At 36.6% G+C, this 18217-nt stretch overlaps 1 long non-coding RNA gene across 1 annotated transcript; it reads left to right on the top strand.

Annotated features, from left to right (window-relative positions):
• The first annotated feature begins 11458 nt into the window (after window positions 1-11458).
• On the top strand, window positions 11459-17350 carry LOC136034192 (uncharacterized). The gene is made up of 2 exons (XR_010619131.1): window positions 11459-11740; window positions 16166-17350. It is a non-coding gene; the product is annotated as an uncharacterized LOC136034192 (long non-coding RNA).
• The last annotated feature ends 867 nt before the right edge of the window (window positions 17351-18217 follow it).

Here is an 18217-nt window from a genome sequence, read left to right on the forward strand (position 1 = left end):
ACACAGGGACACATCATTAGAATAATGAGGTATAGATCTGAATACGGATTGTTTTTCCCATGGACAATTATATGTTGCATGTTCAAGAGTCAGTAAACCTGACAATCTGTTTATATGCACAGACAATAGGACAGCGAAGAATGTTGTATATTCGAATGTTTTACGTAGTTAAAAACACATATATATATATATATATATATATATATATATATATATATATATATATATATATATATATATATATATATATATATATATATATATATATATATATATATATATATATAAATAAGTTGTCTGTCTGTCTGTGGATCTGTGGATCAGGTGACGTCATGTTTCTGTGTCGGCTGACGTCATGAAATTAGTTGTCAGGTGACTTCATGTTTCTGTGTCGGCTGACGTCATGAAATTAGTTGTCGTCATTTTTGCTTTGACGGTGACGTCATTCAAGTTATATAAGACATATGTTCACGTAGAAATCTATTAATGTTTAAGTTTACAATGACTGATGAAGATGCTCAAAGAGTCTATGCCAAAAAACTTGCTGCTGATAGTTCCTCGGCACGCTTTCTTTTCTGACTTTCTCTATCAGCAGCAAGTTTTTTGGCATAGACTCTTTGAGCATCTTCATCAGTCATTGTAAACTTGTGATGTGTCCCTGTGTCCCACCTGTGAATATAGATAGATTTATATATGTGTTTCAAACTACGTAAAAATTGCGAATATACAACATTCTTGGCTTTCCCATTGTCTGTCCATATACAAAGCCGTATGTACTAATAATGACGTCATATGCAAACGCTCTTTTTACAAACAAACAAACATGCATACACACAACTCGTTTTTATATAGATAGATAGATAGATAGATACAATACAAATTAACTACGTAAAACTTGTGAATATACAACAGTCTTCGCTGTCCCATTGTCTGTGCGTATAAATAGATTGTCAGGTTTACCGACCCTCAAAGATGCAACATACAATTGTACATTGGTAAAGCAATCTGTATTAAGATCTATACCGCATTTTTCTAGTGATTGCCCTTCAGCTTTGTTGATGGTGGTTGCAAATGCTAATCGAATTGGGAATTGCAATCTTTTAAATTGAAAAAGCAGATCCGTTGGAATCATGGGAATGCGAGGAATAAGAACAGCCTCACCCTCATAAGGCCCTGTCAAGATTGTGGCCTCTATTAGGTTTTCCATTGTTTTTTTTTTTTTACGGCAAGTCGCGTGCCATTGCAAAGCTTTGGTGGGTTGATATTTCTTAAAAGTATTATTGGTACGCCTATTTTTAGTTGTAGCACGTGTGGTGGAAACCCTGAAGAATCTATGGAATTTAAAAATTCAGATGGATAATTAACCGCTTCATTTGGTTCCAAAATACAAATTAACTGCGTAAAACTTGCGAATATACAACATTCTTCGCAGTCCAATTGTCGCTGCATATAAATAGATTGTCAGGTTTACCGACCCTCGAACATGCAACGTACAATTGTCCATGGGAAAAACAATCAGTATTAAGATCTATACCACATTTTTCTAATGATTGACCTTGAGCTTTGTTAATGGTGATTGCAAATGCTAATCGAATTGGGAATTGCAATCTTTTAAATTGAAAAGGCAGATCCGTTGGAATCATGGGAATGCGAGGAATAAGAACAGCCTCACCCTCAAAAGGCCCTGTCAAGATTGTGGCCTCTATTAGGTTTTCCATTGTTTTTTTTACGGCAAGTCGAGTGCCATTGCAAAGCTTTGGTGGGTTTATATTTCTTAAAAGTATTATTGGTACGCCTATTTTTAGTTGTAGCACGTGTGCTGGAAACCCTGAAAGATCCACGGAATTTAAAAATTCAGATGGATAATTAACCGCTTCATTTGGTTCCAAAACTGTGTCGACTGACTTGTAAAGGACTGCCTGGTCTCGAATCTTGGTCAAAACAATATTGTTGATTTCGTGGACGTCTATATTTTTGGGTGCGAGAATCGCTCTTTCACTTAGTCATTTATTATTTTTATAATTGTTTAGAATATTCGGAAATACTTTTTCAATCAATTCATTTTTGGACGTCACTAATTTACAGAAATCAGCAGGTAATTGTTTACGTCCTGAAATTGAGTCTACTGGGAGCTTTCCGTTTCCCATTGCCAGCAATTGATCTGAAAATGTTTGACCAGAGTCATCGTTTTGCAATCGGACACGCATTTTTGTAGTTAATTTTAATGTTTTTACGTGTGCCCATAAATTAGAATTTTTCAGGCAAGCATTCATTTTGTCTGCAGGAGTTGATCTAGGTATTATAGGTAATGTTTGCCTGAAATCTCCCGCAAGCAATATTAATGTGCTGCCAAAGGGTTTCGACTTCCCTCGCAAATCTTTCAAGCATTGATCCAGAGCCTCGAGCGATTTTTTGTGTGCCATTGTGCACTCATCCCAAATAATAAGTTTGCATTGCTGCAATACTTTACCCATCCCAGATGATTTGGAAATATTGCACGTGGGAGTTTCTGTAGAATGCAAGTTCAGAGGCAATTTCAAAGCGGAATGAGCAGTTCTTCCACCAGGCAGCAATGTTGCGGCTATTCCGGACGACGCAATTGCCAACGCTATATCATTTTTTGATCGAATTGATGCCAGAATCAGTTTTATCACAAACGTTTTACCAGTACCTCCTGGCGCATCCAAAAAGAAAATTTCTCCAACGTTGTTATCGACACAATGCATTATCGTATCATAAATGTCTTTTTGTTCCGACGTTAACTTGGAAATGTTATTTTGTACATACGACAATAGATCACTCGTACTGTAACTTTGTTCACGATCCAATTCTACACATGTCGAAACAGCAGCGATACGGTTAGGTGAAGGCATTCCCAAATCCTGAAGAGGTTTGTTTGCCATATGTACGCACAAATCTTCTATAACAACTAAAGTGTAGTTATAAAATTCTGATGTAAAATCAAAAGTCATATCTGACGTCTCTAACTGTTTTCGATGGAGTATATCTTCGGACATTTTTGACTTATATTTTTCCCATAACTCTGTAAGAGCTGATGGAGAGCAAGTTGTTAAAATGATGCCAAACAATGCACGAATTTGACTTGGGGTTGACGTTTCGCACGCGTCATTGATGCAGTTATCCCAGTGTTGGTCATTCTCCAATAAATTCAGAGCTTGGCATGCACTACGGTAAGTGTCATGTATAGTACCATTTACAGTCCTCAAATACTCAAAGGATGTCGGACCGGGTACATTCACCAAAAGCAGGCTTAGAAAGAAGCATTCATGTTGATTGGGGTGAACGGTGTAGAGTCTTCCTATCGTGGTATCATTGAAGATGGTAGGTTGGCCGTCGACTGACTTACCCTGTTTTCGACGTTCAAATTCTTTATTTTTAGTATTCCACGTGTAATACGAAGGCACTTCAGTATACAGCAGTTTTTTGCAAAAGAATCATTTTTGCAAAGCGAAAAAAAAGCTGTTAATGTTGTATCCGGTGGATTCAGGACTCTTTGTTGCACGTTGGTTTCCGTGAAACAAACACGTTGCAACCCACTGGTTATCTACTTCGATGGTGGTACCGTTACGCTTTTTATTATTGCTGTTTTACCACCATCTTCAGTAGATCTTCTTCTATATTGTGGGTAACCATCATTGCCAGTAATTGTGTTTGATACTAAAAGTCGAGGATATTGCTTTGTGCACCTTTCTTTGGCCATGCATGGTGAATTTTCGTTCAGTGCACCGCAAGGTCCATGTATCATATTTTTTACAATAATATCATGTAACCCCTTATCGACATTTTTATCAGGTATTTCAGCGGAAATCACATCATCAATTTCGTTCGAAGTAATTTTTTTATGTAGCCAGATTAGTATATGTGCGCGTGGCAAACCTCGTTTTTGCCATTCCACCGAGTACATCCAGCATCGCACTGACCCAAACACTTCAAGTTTTACAATGTAGTTTATCAGTGATTTCAACTTTTGCCGGAAGACACGGGCCGTAATGTCATGCCTATGAACCGCCGATTGTCCTTGAAGTAAAAGCTGCAGTATCTCGTCCCAAGATTGATTACATGTAAATGTAATAAATAAATCTGGACGACCATAGAGACGAACATACGCAATAGCATCTTGAGCATATTCATGCATATGACGGGGACTGCCAGCATATGACGAAGGTAAAATTGTTAATCTTCCAACGTTTGTGGTATTACCGTCATTTATAACTGCATCTCGCAAATGAATGTATTGTTCAGAGCGGAGCTTGGTCTGATTCAGGCAGATATATAGCAAAAGTTCTGATTCAATTTTAGCATACATATCAACGACGAATTGGTGAAACAATTCACAGCATTTTAAAATATAATTTTCTTCATCCTGCCGAATCATTAGTCTATAGGAATAATAATGCATTGCACTGCATTTCTTATTCATTTCTTTGTTAGTGGCTGGATTCATCAATTTAATATTAAAGTGATAGCCGTCGGCTCCATCCCAAAAAATGATAGGATATTGTAGGGCATCGTAGCATCGATGAGTTTCAGCAATTCTTAACAACTTTGCGTTTCGCTTATGAAGAATAATATCTCGAGGTAAAAACTGATCACCGACCGTAACGATTGCCACTTCGTCGATAGTTGGAGCATTGTATTTACGCACATGTTGGCCAGGAGGCGTTTTGTCAGCGGAAATAACAATTTTATGCGTATCAGTAGGCATCAAATCGATGGCTGTTTGAACAGACGCACTAAATTATTATTTTGTGGAAAAGATGTTGCAATTGGGAAACGATTGTCCTTTCAACGTTGGGAGAAATTTCGCAACGTACATTCAATTCAGAATTTCTATCACTGATGAAGTACAATTGTAAAAATTTATGATTCTCGCCTGAGAATGGTAGAAGGGACCCTGCTCTATGATAAATTTGCCCTTTTACTTTGAAAGTAGACATGAATTGATCTGGATTTTCGATTTGGGTTCCAAACGACGTCATTTGGAAACATGAGTTGTATTTTCTGATTTTTGACAAAAAACGCTTAGATTCTGACGTAGTTCCAGTAAGGAAAGTCTTCAATGGCTCTGGTGGTGCAGCCAATAGAGGAAGTTTAACTTTTCCTGAGGTGCAACACATTCCCATTGTTTCACCATTGAATTTCAAGGCCTTGCAATAGGGACAAATTTTAGACATTGTCCCGATTTGAACACATCTACTCAAGCTATAATCATCGACTGGGTTGTACCTGAATGCCAGGCGAAAACTTTCAGGTTGCTCTGATTCCTCGGCACGCTTTCTTTTCTTACTTTCTCTATCAGCAGCAAGCCTGATTTCTTGCTGTTCTTGTGATTCCTCGGCACGCTTTCTTTTCTTACTTTCTCTATCAGCAGCAAGCCTGATTTCTTGCTGTTCTTGTAATTCCTCGGCACGCCTTCTTTTTTCACTTTCTTTTTTAGCAGCAAGTCTGCTTCCGCGTTGCTCTGGTAGTTCCTCGGCACGCTTTCTGTTCTTTCTTTCTCTATCAGCCTCAAGCCTGTTTCCTTGCTGTTCTTTTGATTCCTCGGCACGCTTTCTGTTCTTTCTTTCTCTATCAGCCTCAAGCCTGTTTCCTTGCTGTTCTTTTGATTCCTCGGCACGCCTTCTTTTTTCACTTTCTCTTTTAGCAGCAAGTCTGCTTTCGCGTTGCTCTGGTAGTTCCTCGGCACGCTTTCTTTTCTGACTTTCTCTATCAGCAGCAAGTTTTTTGGCATAGACTCTTTGAGCATCTTCATCGGCTTTTGCCATGGTAAGTTCATCAGTCATTGTAAACTTAAATATTAATAGATTTCTACGTGAACATATGTCTTAAATATCTTGAATGATGTCACCGTCAAAGCAAAAATGACGACAACTAATTTCATGACGTCAGTCAACACAGAAACATGACGTCACCTGATCCACAGACAGACACACAGACAGACAGCTTATTTTTATATATATAGATATATATATATATATATATATATATATATATATATATATATATATATATATATATATATATATATATATATATATATATATATATATATATATATATATATATATATAACGACTTACGCGCGCGGGGGGGGGGGGGCTTGGGGGCGCGAAGCGCCCCACCAACTAGTTGTTGGCTAGTATGCCCCATCAACAGCTAGTATGTAATGAAAACATGGGGATACAAAAGTTCGTTACGGAAGCTAATTTATAAGTTACGTATATACTTTACTAATAAAAACATTCGTAAAAAATTAAAAAGTTCTTGTTGCCTTTTTAAGAAACCAAAAAACCTGAGGGCAACTAGGCTTCCTCCCCCACATCTTTTTTTCTCAAAATCATTCGATCAAAACTATGAGAAAGCCATTTAGCAAAAAAAAACAACATGCAAATTCCGTTTTAATTATTCCTCTGCGGAGAGCCAAAATCAAAACATGCATTGATTCAAAAACGTTCAGAAATTAAATAAAAAAGCAAGTTTTTTTTTAACTGAAAGCAAGAGCGACATTAAAACTTAAAACTAACAGAAATTACTTCGTTTATGAAAAGGTCTGCTTCCTCATCAACGTATCACTCTGTACGCTAAAGTTTTTTGCTGTTTTAAAAAGAAGAGTTGAGAGAAAGAGTCAAACTTTAGCGTAAAGAGCGTGACGTTGATCAGGAAGCAGCCTCTTTCATATACAAAGTAATTTCTGTTAGTTTAAGTTTTAATGTCGCTCCTTACTTTCAGTTAAAAAAAACTTGTTTATTTTAATCAGTGTTCTATAGTTTTTCCATCATTTAAACACTTAATGTCTGAATGAATTGGCAGTAACTTTTTAGGGGCACTTTCACCGAAAATATGCCAATTTGGTATTTAGCATTGGAACACTGACAAGTACGACACCTATCTCCTCCCACTAGATACTGAAAAATACACTTTGCCCCCCCCCACCCTAAATTTATGGTAAATTCATCGAACTGTAATTTTTGAAAATTGTCTTGACTGCTAATATAGACTTGTCACTAATTTTATGTGTCTGAGACCGAAACACTGGCTAACATATTCCCACTGCTCTGTTTTAAGCCCAGTTCATTATGTGGACGTCTTGCCTTTGCATACTTCCTTGTAGGATATTCAGTGGTGCTATTCTATTGTCATGGTCTTTGTTAGTCCCGAAATCGAGTCATCCTAGGGAAGAACGATTCTCAATCGTTGTACACATACTGAAGGCGATTGAACCGCATCACCAACAAGGTTTTACTGATTATACTTTAGGAAACCTGGAATCCACTTTTCTGTATTTTTTTTTATTTATTATTTTTTTGTATTAGGACAAGAACATCTTTTCTTGGGGTATAGGAATCCCGTCTACTTTGACTGTTTTTGAACATTGATCTTTTTTTTCTTTTTTTTTCTATTTTTTCTGTTTTTTTTTCTTTTTTCTTTTTCTTTATGTTTCCCTTTCTAACAGAGTGGATAGTTTTTTTTCCTGAAAATCTCAATTCTATTGTTCTTGAGGCATAATAATGTGCGGGAGTCAATAGAGCAAGGTCCTCTGAGGATTCAATCTTTTGCAAGAAAAACCGATAGAATTGGTAATCACATTAGTCTTAGATCACTTTTTTTCACTTCATATATTACTTTTTTGTATTCTGCTCAAAATATTGTTTGCTTTCTAACAATTTTGCAACAAATAAAAAAAGTATTAGTCAACTGTTGAATAAGCAGTATGTGTGAAAAGAGAAATAACTGAGTAAATTTTATTTGATAAGTGAAAATGTCGAAAAGGATTTGATTTGTGAAAAGAAACCCCGGATACTTTCATATCCAAGACACTTTCCTCTTAATTTCTTAGTTTTTCTCTTTTCTTCAATTATAGTCTCCTATTTACTAAATTCGTTTTGTTAAGATTAACGAGTGCTTAGAGTTTGAAGTAAATTTCAAGTGTAACAAGGCCCTCCTAATTCTAGTTTACCCATTGTGCCCAATTTCCTTCGAAAGCCTTATAAGAAATTAATCACATCGGCCCCTCTTGTACCGGACTCTTTTTCTCTGATTGATTCTTTGATTGATTGATTTCTTGTATTTTTTTTCCATTTAGCTGATTCCTAATTTACCAGTGTCTCTAGCAAAGAATACAGGAAACTGATGAAACAAGGAGCTCAAGTACTTTGGCTTTAATAGAAATAAAATACCTCTTACGCCACTCTACTACCGTGTCGCAACTTGCGTCACTAACGCAAACTTTCCATTAGAACTAAAAGTCCTAAAACAAGTTTAAATTGCAGATTATTTATTTTATTGAAATAAAGATCGAATTAAAGGTCGTAAGTTTCCTTTATCAAGCCTGAAATATTTAGAGAGTAAGTTAAACTATTTTTATTGTATTGATTGTGAAATTGTTTGGATTAGTTGATATTAAAATATACCAAGTCAAAATATAGATAATTTTCTTCATGGGCTCTTTTGGCAAAAACAGTTATTATTTCTCAAAAAAGTGTAAAATTTATTTAAAGATACAGGTAGCGTTAAGACCAATCCTTCGCACTTGTTAATATTCTTCTATTGTATTTTTTATGGCACTTGGTATTTACCAAGTGACATATAGCGATCGCAAAGTTGGTCTGTCGGTCCCGCTTTTGCTAGTTTGGGCACTTCCAGATAAGCTAGGATGATGAAAATTGGCAGGCGTATCAGGAACCAGACAAAATTAAATTAGAAACACTTTCTTTTTCGATTTGACCATACGGGGAAGCGAGTGAACAAGATAGCTGAGAAGAATTTTATTCACCAATGAAACAAATGATTAGGGGTATTTTAGTTTAGGGGTATGATTCTCGCTTGCGGTGCGAAAGGTCTCAGGCTCGAATCCGGACCACCCCAATTTTTACATGAAGAAAATCCGAAACTAGATACGTGATCAAGATAGCGATTGCTGAAAGTTGGCAGGCGTATCAAAGACCCAACCAGATTAAATTAGAAATAGTCGCATCCCCGATTCGACCATCTGGGGGAGGGGGTGGAAGGACGATTAATTACGAAAAATTAGAAAAAAATGAGGCATTTTAAACTTACGAACGGGTTATCGGATATTAATGAAAATAGATATTTAGAAGGACCTCGTATATCAGAGCTCTTATTTAAATCCCGATCGGATCCGATGACATAGGGGGGGGGTCGGAGGGGGAAACTGAAATCTTGGAAAACGCTTAGAGTGGAGAGATCGAAATGAAACTTTGTGGTTATAGATAACTTTTTGGGAAGAAGCTCTTGGCTCTTCCGACCTCGTCATAAGTACCATACGAGCTCTTGGCTCTTGTTGTTATTATCACTACCCTTAATATTTTGCCGGTTGACATCAAATGGCTATTACTCACATGAATTTGTCAAATTTGGTCCATGAATTTTATTTTCCGGTTTTGCCAGCTTTTCATACCCTGTTGTTGTATTTGTAAGGTATCTAATTTACTTGTTTTTTATCTGTTTTTGGAATGATATTTTGTTTATAATAGCAAGACTGACTGTTTATAATAGCAATAATAAACAGCAATAATAATGTTATTATAAACAATAACATTCATAGAGGTCGTTTGTGTCGGTCCATAGGTCAAAAATGACAAAGTGGTGTACGCAGTAACTATTAACATTACAGTGGTGTCCATTTGGGGAGGGAAACCTCTAGTTTTCCTTTCTCTCCCCCCTCCATACGTAGAGATTAAAAGGAAACTTTTTGGGAAGTTTCGTCGAAACAATGCCATTTTTGGTATCTTATTTTAAAAAATTGACAGAAAAGACACATATCTCTTACTTGTAGATACATAAAATGTGTTTCCCCCCCCCCATCACCAAATTTTTCTGAATTCACGTAACTGGAATGTTGGAGAGTTGACTTGACTGCTAATATAAACCTGTCACATATTTAATATGAATTTTTTTGCGTTCTTCTTCTTCTAAATTTGTATTTCCCTTGCTAACGGATGGTTTTTTTCTGAAAATCTCCATTGTCAGATTTTATCTTTTATTCTATAGGTATAATTATGTGCGGAATTATATTTATAATTCAGCTTATATCACTTTTTTGTCTTCTCCTCGAAATATTATTCACTTTCTAATTATTTTGCAAAAAAAGTAGTAAACTCAACTTGATAACTTTAAAAGACCAGGAAGTAGGGTCGCCCTAGGGTAGTGATTCAAATCTTGGAAAAGCCTTTTGTCTAAAAAGTCACCCTATGCTAGCCCAAAATTTGCTAAATAAGCAGGACAAAACTAGACAGGAAGTTCTTTTAATGAAAATTGTGCTTTCAATTGGTTTTATTCCCATAACATGTAAATAAATAGTAAGTTTGCTCAACGATTTTTATCTTTTTAATTACAGGAAAGTTTTTAGAGAATGTTTAATAAAACGTAAGAGGTTCATTACTCGCTTCTGGAAATAACTTGGGCTGGGTATTGCCAAAAGAGATGGGGAGTAGGTCGAGCGGAAAATTGGCAGTTCTTCTTCTATCTGCAATTGGCAATTGGCAGTTCCTGCTATCGAAAACGGTGCTGTTGTTAAAAATTATTTATTTTCAGGCTCATCAAGGAACAGCAAGCCCGTCAAGTATATGAACGTGCTCGTTGTAAAATAGAGACTGAATTAAGTGACGTCAGAGAGCATTTAAATGAAAACAAGTCTCAGGTGGAAGAACTACAGCTACAACTATCTGGAAGAGAAGAATAGCTTGCTCATGTCATGGCTAAAGTTGATGAGGAAACTGCCATGAGAAATCAGTCTCAGAAACAGTTTCGTGAGCTAGAGTCTCAACTTGCTGAAATCACTGACGACTTAGATGTAGAAAAAGCTGCTCGGCAAAAAGCTGAGAAAAATCGCCACGACCTGAATGAAGAATTAGAGGCTCTTAAGAATGAACTCCTTGACTCTTTGGACACAACTGTTGTGCAACAAGAACTGAGAACAAAACGCGAATAGGATTTTATTACAGTTAGCTTAAATTTCGTTGGAATCCTTTTCCCTTCTGACTTTTTATTCCGTTGAATTTTTCCAAATGACTTTACTTTTGTTAAACAGGTCTAGAAAGCCGACCTGGTTCATAGTTAATCTGATATAAACTTTGTCTAGGCTGGGATCTCCACATCCTTATACAATGCTAGAGAGATGTACATATATCTATGTTTTACTATAAAGCAATGTGAAAACGGAACTAATGATCAGTGTCGCCTTAGAATGGGGGAAAAAATCTTCGTGTTAGCATGTAGTTTAAGTCAATAATAACTTGGTATAATAATTTTATGTTTGATAATTGTGAATGCAGCGCTAGATGCAAGTATTTTCTCTTTTTTTGTAGAGAATTTAGACTCAGCTTGTCGTGTTAATACATATAAATTTTGGGCACCCTCCCTCCCTTACAGGGCCCTGAATTAATTTGGTATATCTTCTTTAGGTGTCAGAGCTTACCAGTCTCCTTCAAGAATCTGATCGTGGACGTTCAGAGGTTCAAGATAGACTGGTTCGCGTACAGACTGATATGGAGTCTTTAACAGCCCAGCTAGTTGAAGCCGAGTCACGGTCTGCCAATGCAACTAAATCCAACGCAACCACTGAGCAACAGTTGAATGAAATGCAAGCCCAAATAGAAGTGGAAACGAAGCAGAAATTGGCTCTAAATGCAAAAATTAGACAACTAGAAAGTGAGAAGGAAAGTTTGCATTTTCAAGTCGAGGATGCAGGAGAAGCAAAGTTAGTCTCTTTCTTGTGTTTTGTTTCTTTTTTCCCTTTGTTTAGTTGGTTTTATGTCTTGCTCCCATGGTTGAGTGTTCCTAGGGCTGACTTTACGTATTTTATAAGCATTCCAAATTCCATTCCTCATTCCTCTCTTAAATATCCCTTTAAAGCTCCATTCGATTGTGACTGTATAAAGAGAGCAGGTCTCCCAACAGGTCCATAATTTTGAAAAAAAAGGTCTTATATTTTTATGTTTGTTTATAGATGGTTCGTAATTCAGAAGAAAAAAAAATATTCGTAAAATTCAATTTTTTTTTGTCGCCCACTAAAAGCAGATGGGGCGCTTTTCCATGTAAATGATAAGCAAAGCAAATGAGCAAGATCTTTTTCGGACTTCCTGGACTATTTTGACTTGAATGTGTAAGGAATATGTTCCTTAGGAAATTGAAAATTTGAGTTTGCGCTGGTGGAGAAAGTGAGCAATGGGGTTCTGATAGAGCTGAAGTTTTAAAAGAAGGTACTCTCTGTCTAGGGTGTTTAAAAAATTAAACAAAATTCTGGTAGGGAGGGGGGTAAATTTTGATATCTCCGAAAGAAGGTGTCCTTTAACTTTGTTTAAAGTAAATATTATTTCATGTGACATGTATTATTAAATTGGATAATAGAAAAAGGTAGTTTTATTTGACTCCATGTCCTTATATTTTAGGTATATTTTAGAGCTGTGCTATCTAGGGAGGATATTAAGTGAGTAATTTCCTGTAGAGGCAATTTTATGCCACTTGGGGGAAGGAGATATTTAGGAGGGCTTAGAATGAAGAGTGGTCCTTACAGTTGCCCATTTTGTCGAGAGTGGGAGGAATATTTATTGTGTTTTTTGAGGAAGTGTGAAGGGTTAAGGGGCTTGAGAAAGGAAATTATCGGTGTGGATAAGGGGGATGAGCCTTGGGTCTAAAAGTTGTTGGGAAACGAAAGTTTTATTAGTATTAAGAATCTCGCTTGGTTTATTCATGTGCGTATAACCCATCTTGAAGGGTGTTATGTGAAGACCTTGTTTGTTCGTTTGGATTAGTGTTTTTCAATGGTTTTCTGTGCTTTATTCGCTTTGATCAAAAGCTCAAATTGGATCCTTCAATTTTATTTTGTAAGTTTTTAATTGTATTTGTATGTTGTTGTTTTTTGTGGCCATGGCCCTGTGTTTTTTTGTGTGTCAAGTAGACTATGCTATACTATTGACGCGTGATAATAGATTTAAATATTTGTCGAAAGAGTTTCTTAGAAACAACCATCATAATTTGAGCTCAATGCTAGTTCACATCGAAATTTTCTTATGGTTTATATTCATTGCACAAAATCTAGGGGATGGGGGAGGGATGAAAAAGGAATAAAACGACATGAATACTTCCTTTATTTTTCAAACAATTTGAAAATGATGTTATCAAACAGTAATCTAATTAATTATGATTGTTCAACTATAACTTTAGCATCTGTTTTATTCAAAAAAATACAGACCACTTTAAAAAAAAACAATAATTCAAAATACAATCCACTGCTTTTCTGCTATTGTTACTTTTAAAATTTACGAATTCAATTGATCAGCCAATAGGATTTGAACTTGCAGTATTCTGGGTTCTTATGCCTTCTAAGTTGGTTACGCGATAACGCGGTCTTCCTCATATGTTCTCCTCTGTCGCGTTGAATTTTGTCTTTGATTCTTCAAGAGGAAAGACGTCTTCGGATTCTTACCAAGGGTAAAACATGGGATGCATAGAATCATGCTATCTTTCATATCTTATCATAACTTATGATGCTCGGTGAGTTTCGTTGCAACACTTGCGACATGATCGTCTGAGCATTGTCGTTCTCGAGATTGTACAGCTGTGCCACTGTGATAGCCTGGATACATGGTTTCTTTCGATTTTACTTTATCCTTCCCCGAGTCAAAATTTGAAGTTCACTTGGCCTCCCAGTACCCCCTGAAAATTTCATCTCATTTCACGAAGTTGTTTCTGAGACAATTTAGATACGCTATTTTGATAACCTGGTTACACTTTGTTTCTTTGTGTCATCATCGCTGCTTCACCGGGAATGGATTCTAGCCCATAGTGCCAAAAATATAGAAAAGGCTACAGACCGAAATTTTTAGACCCTTCTTTGCTCCTTCTCCAGATCAAGATTTGAAGTCTGCTCCCGAAACCATATGCCAAACCAAAAGCATGAAACAAGGTTTTGACTGAAATATGTGCTACAAATTTTTTTTTATTCATGCCAAGATTTAATATCCAAAAATTTATTAATCCCAAAGTTCTTCATTTTAGCACATAAGAAATCGACATAATTTTATAAACAGGAATTGATCAATTCCAAGAATTTTTGTAGAAAAGCAAAATTTCGACTTAAAAAATCGAATTATGTGGATGAGGGTAGGCCCCTTCGCATTTTGGGCAATCCTGGATATAATATTAAACACAGAAAGATATTAGGGAAAACATGAGTGTTTTCAGATAATAATAAATAACAACATAGTAAATGAAGGTAAACAGGTAATATTTGGTGTGGAGAATGGCTGTAGAGAATGGCTGGATAGGCTGGGAGGTCTGCCTGTTGCAGAGTCTAGCGTGGCTCTTAGTCTTCAGAAATTTCAAGTTATCCTTGGGTTCCATGAACATGAGCTTCAAAGATCTGTAGTGAGGTACTTTAGGGATGTATAGGGAATTTCAGGGACATGCAGTAATTAGAAATGTATACAGGCCTGGATTTACCAATAGGTCCACTAGGCCGTGGCTTAAGGGTGCACAATGCCAGGGTGCGCAATAAATTGAACGGACGTCATTTATTGTCAAAGTACAATCCGTCTTCGCGCTACCTATTCACAGATGAGGGATTTTAAAATAACACAGTGATTTTGTGGCCCCTCAAAATATTTTATATTCTACCAGGAATGGCAGCTGGGAGTTCGATATCACCTCTTGTTTTCATTAGTTTTAACTCAGCAGTTGCCTTATGTTCAGCGCTTCCAATATTAATGAATTTTCGGGGATTTTCCCTGAAAATCTTGCAAAAATGGAATGGCCAACACTCTTGGACCTAGTAGCATCAAAGCTTTAAATTCGGCCCTGGAGACACTATCAATTTGTCAAAATCTAAGGTGCCCAATTATAATTACATTGGTTAAGTTGGTTAAAGTTAGCCCAGTCTATCTTCGCATTTTTGTGGTATTAAACAAAAATTTAAGATATTGCTGAGAAAAAGTTTGTATTATGCAGAAATTTTCAAAATCCTTGGAGAAATCCTGTAAATTATAGGTTTTTTATGTTTTTGCTTAATGAAATGCTCAAAATTCATCCCATTGCACCCTTCTTCTGACAACGCATTGGGGATTTCGACTATGAATTGAAATTTGCATTAGTATACATACACGTTATGTACGCCTCTGTTGAAGGGTTTTAACCAGGGCTATCCTTAGAGGTATAGGAACCACATTATGGAATGCAAGACTCAATCACCATAACAGCTCTCTATTTTACTTTGTATAATAGGAAGCTAATTTTATGGCAGTATATGACGAATTTATCTAATGAATTATGATTGTTCTGCCATCCAAATGTCAAGAACCCGTTCTTTAATCAAGGTATTATACCAGTTACTGGAACCTTAGATTTTGACTTTGAAATAAAGATTAGGTGACTTGTAGCCTGCTTTAGTTCAAAAGATATGTATGTAACGTTTCAAAGTTTAGGCATTGGGAAATTTGAAAATCCACAAATCCGACATTTTAACTGTCATCGTATAATTGTTTAGTTGCTCTAATAGATGTCGTGAGATCCACCAAAAAAAGGAGGTTTTCTCATTAAATCTTCTTGAAACTTGAATTAACTGAAATGAATTGCAAAGAACTAATGAAATGACGCTAGAAAACCACCAGAGTCTGCTTGAAACTGCAACACATTGATATAATATCATTTTAAAATCATCTTACCCTTTAATTACTCAACTTATGAGATGATGGTAAGAAAATTAAAAGACTGGATTTAGCACATGAGGGCCAGATCTTCATAGATAAAATCTGAGTGCCATATAAGAGGAACGCTTGCTGTAGAGTTTTTAGATTATTAAGCATCAAGAGGGCTTTCTGGGGTTTCCTATTGGCAAAGTGAAAAACCTTTTTCAGCCCATCTTTTTAAATTCCTTAATTGATATCCATCCATCCATTTGTCCATTTTGGGTATGTGGTCCATATAACATTATTTTAGACTACTATGTGTCTTGATCTTTTAACCCCCTTCATCCCTCTCAATGCCTTTTTGGTATATTTGTTCAAGGGTTGTTGATATCCTAACCCCCACCCTCCGCTTGTTTAGCCATTGTTGGATGCAATCCTTTGTTTGTATTTTATTCCTCTAATATCTTCTTATTAACTTTTTTTCTTTATTTTTAAGGAAGAACTTCAAAAAGCAAATTGCCACATTAACTGTACAGCTACATGAAGCGAAGAAACATGCTGATAATGAAGCAGAAGCCTTGCTTCAACTGGAAGAGCTGCGAAAGAGGTCATCAAAGGACATTGAAAGCCTTCAACGCCAAATTGAAGAGCTCAAAGTACAAAATGACCGCCTTGAAAAGTGAAAGAAGAAGCTTCAAGCTGAATTAGAAGACATAACAATTGATTTGGACTCACAGAGTGCAAAGGTAAGACTTGTACTTGTCTAAGACTTGTACTTTTATTCTATACTAGCTGTTGGGGTGGCGCTTCACGCCACCCCAACACCTAGTTGGTGGGGCGCTTCGTGCCCCCCAAGCCCCCCCGCGCGCGTAAGTCGTTACGCGCCATATTAGTTACGCGCCATTGTAGTTGTGTCCCTGTGTCCCACCTGTGAATAGAGATAGATATAAATATATGTTTTTAACTACGTAAAACATGCGAATATACAACATTCTTCGCTGTCCCATTGTCTGTGCATATAAATAGATTGTCAGGTTTACTGACTCTTGAACATGCAACATATAATTGTCCATGGGAAAAACAATCCGTATTCAGATCTATACCTCATTATTCTAATGATGTGTCCCTGTGTCCCGGTCGTCATTTATATTCCCTGTGTCCCGGTCGTCATTTGTGTCCCGGTGTCCCAGTTTGTAATTTCTCTTTGAGTGTCCCGGTCGTCATTTATATTCCCTGTGTCCCGGTCGTCATTTGTGTCCCGGTGTCCCGGTCTGTAATTTCTATTCGAACAATCCCTGTGTCCCGGTCGTCATTTATATATCCCGCCTGTGCCCCCGGCGTCCCCGTTGTAGTTGTGTCCCTGTGTCCCGGTCGTCATTTATATTCCCTGTGTCCCGGTCGTGATTTGTGTCCGGGTGTCCCAGTCTGTAATTTCTCTTTGAGGTTCCCAGTCGTCACTTATATTCCCACTGTCTCGGTCGTCATTTGTGTCCCGGTCTGTAATTTCTCTTTGAGTGTTTTTTCTTTTTAGTTTTTTTTTTAGTTTTTTACCTTTTTTCTTTTTTCAGTTTTCTTTTTCTTCTTTATTTTTCAGCGTCCCTATGAAGTACATATCGACGAACCTTTGTTTTTTTAACTTAAATCTGGTAGGCATTGATGACCTTATCCAAGTCAAGATCCCAAACCCAATCATCATCGCTATCATTTTCAGTTTTGATATGTTTTGACTCTCGCTGTCCAGGTGGATTTTCATCTAACTGCGCGGTTTTGCGTTCTTTAGCCGCAAGCCTGTTTTCTTGCTGTTCTTGTGATTCCTCGGAACGCTTTCTTTTCTTACTTTCTCTATCAGCAGCAAGTTTTTTGGCATAAACTCTTTGAGCAGCTTCCTCGGCTGTTGCCATGTCTTAAATACCGTTAATGACGTCACCGTCAAAGCAAAAATGACGACAACTAATTTCATGACGTCAGTCAACACAGAAACATGACGTCACCTGATCCACAGACAGACACACAGACAGACAACTTATTTTTATATATATAGATTAGGTTTCACTGGGTAAGACCTTCTGATACGAATTTGAATGTTGCTTCATTTGCCGGATTTACGCCTCCGGATCAAAATAAAAACGTCCGTTTGGACGAATATTCTTTACCCTTCTGTTGTGGATCAGAGATAGAAAATTTATTTCTCTGACCGGTAACATTTTACTCAAATCAATAAAGTCTTGCTGTTTGTTCAGTGAAGAAAAATATACTGTTGGTATTCTCATTACATAAGTATTTAAAGGATTCTCTTTTGTTCCTTTTTTTTGAAATTGTGAAATTTTATTCTGAAATTATATTAGAGACTTTGCTTCGCATGATTTTATTTTGTTTTATTATGTTGATCAAAAAGCGGAACAAGCTATTTGCTTTATTCATTACAAAAATGATAGAAAACTACAATAACATTTTAGCGGAGAGGAAGTCATATTGTGCCGCGTTTGAACTGGAATCATGCTTTGACTTGAAATCTATGGGATCACACTTTTAAAACTTACCCATAATCCCTA

This window comes from Artemia franciscana, chromosome 12 (assembly GCF_032884065.1).
Source record: "Artemia franciscana chromosome 12, ASM3288406v1, whole genome shotgun sequence".
Lineage (NCBI taxonomy): Eukaryota > Metazoa > Arthropoda > Branchiopoda > Anostraca > Artemiidae > Artemia > Artemia franciscana.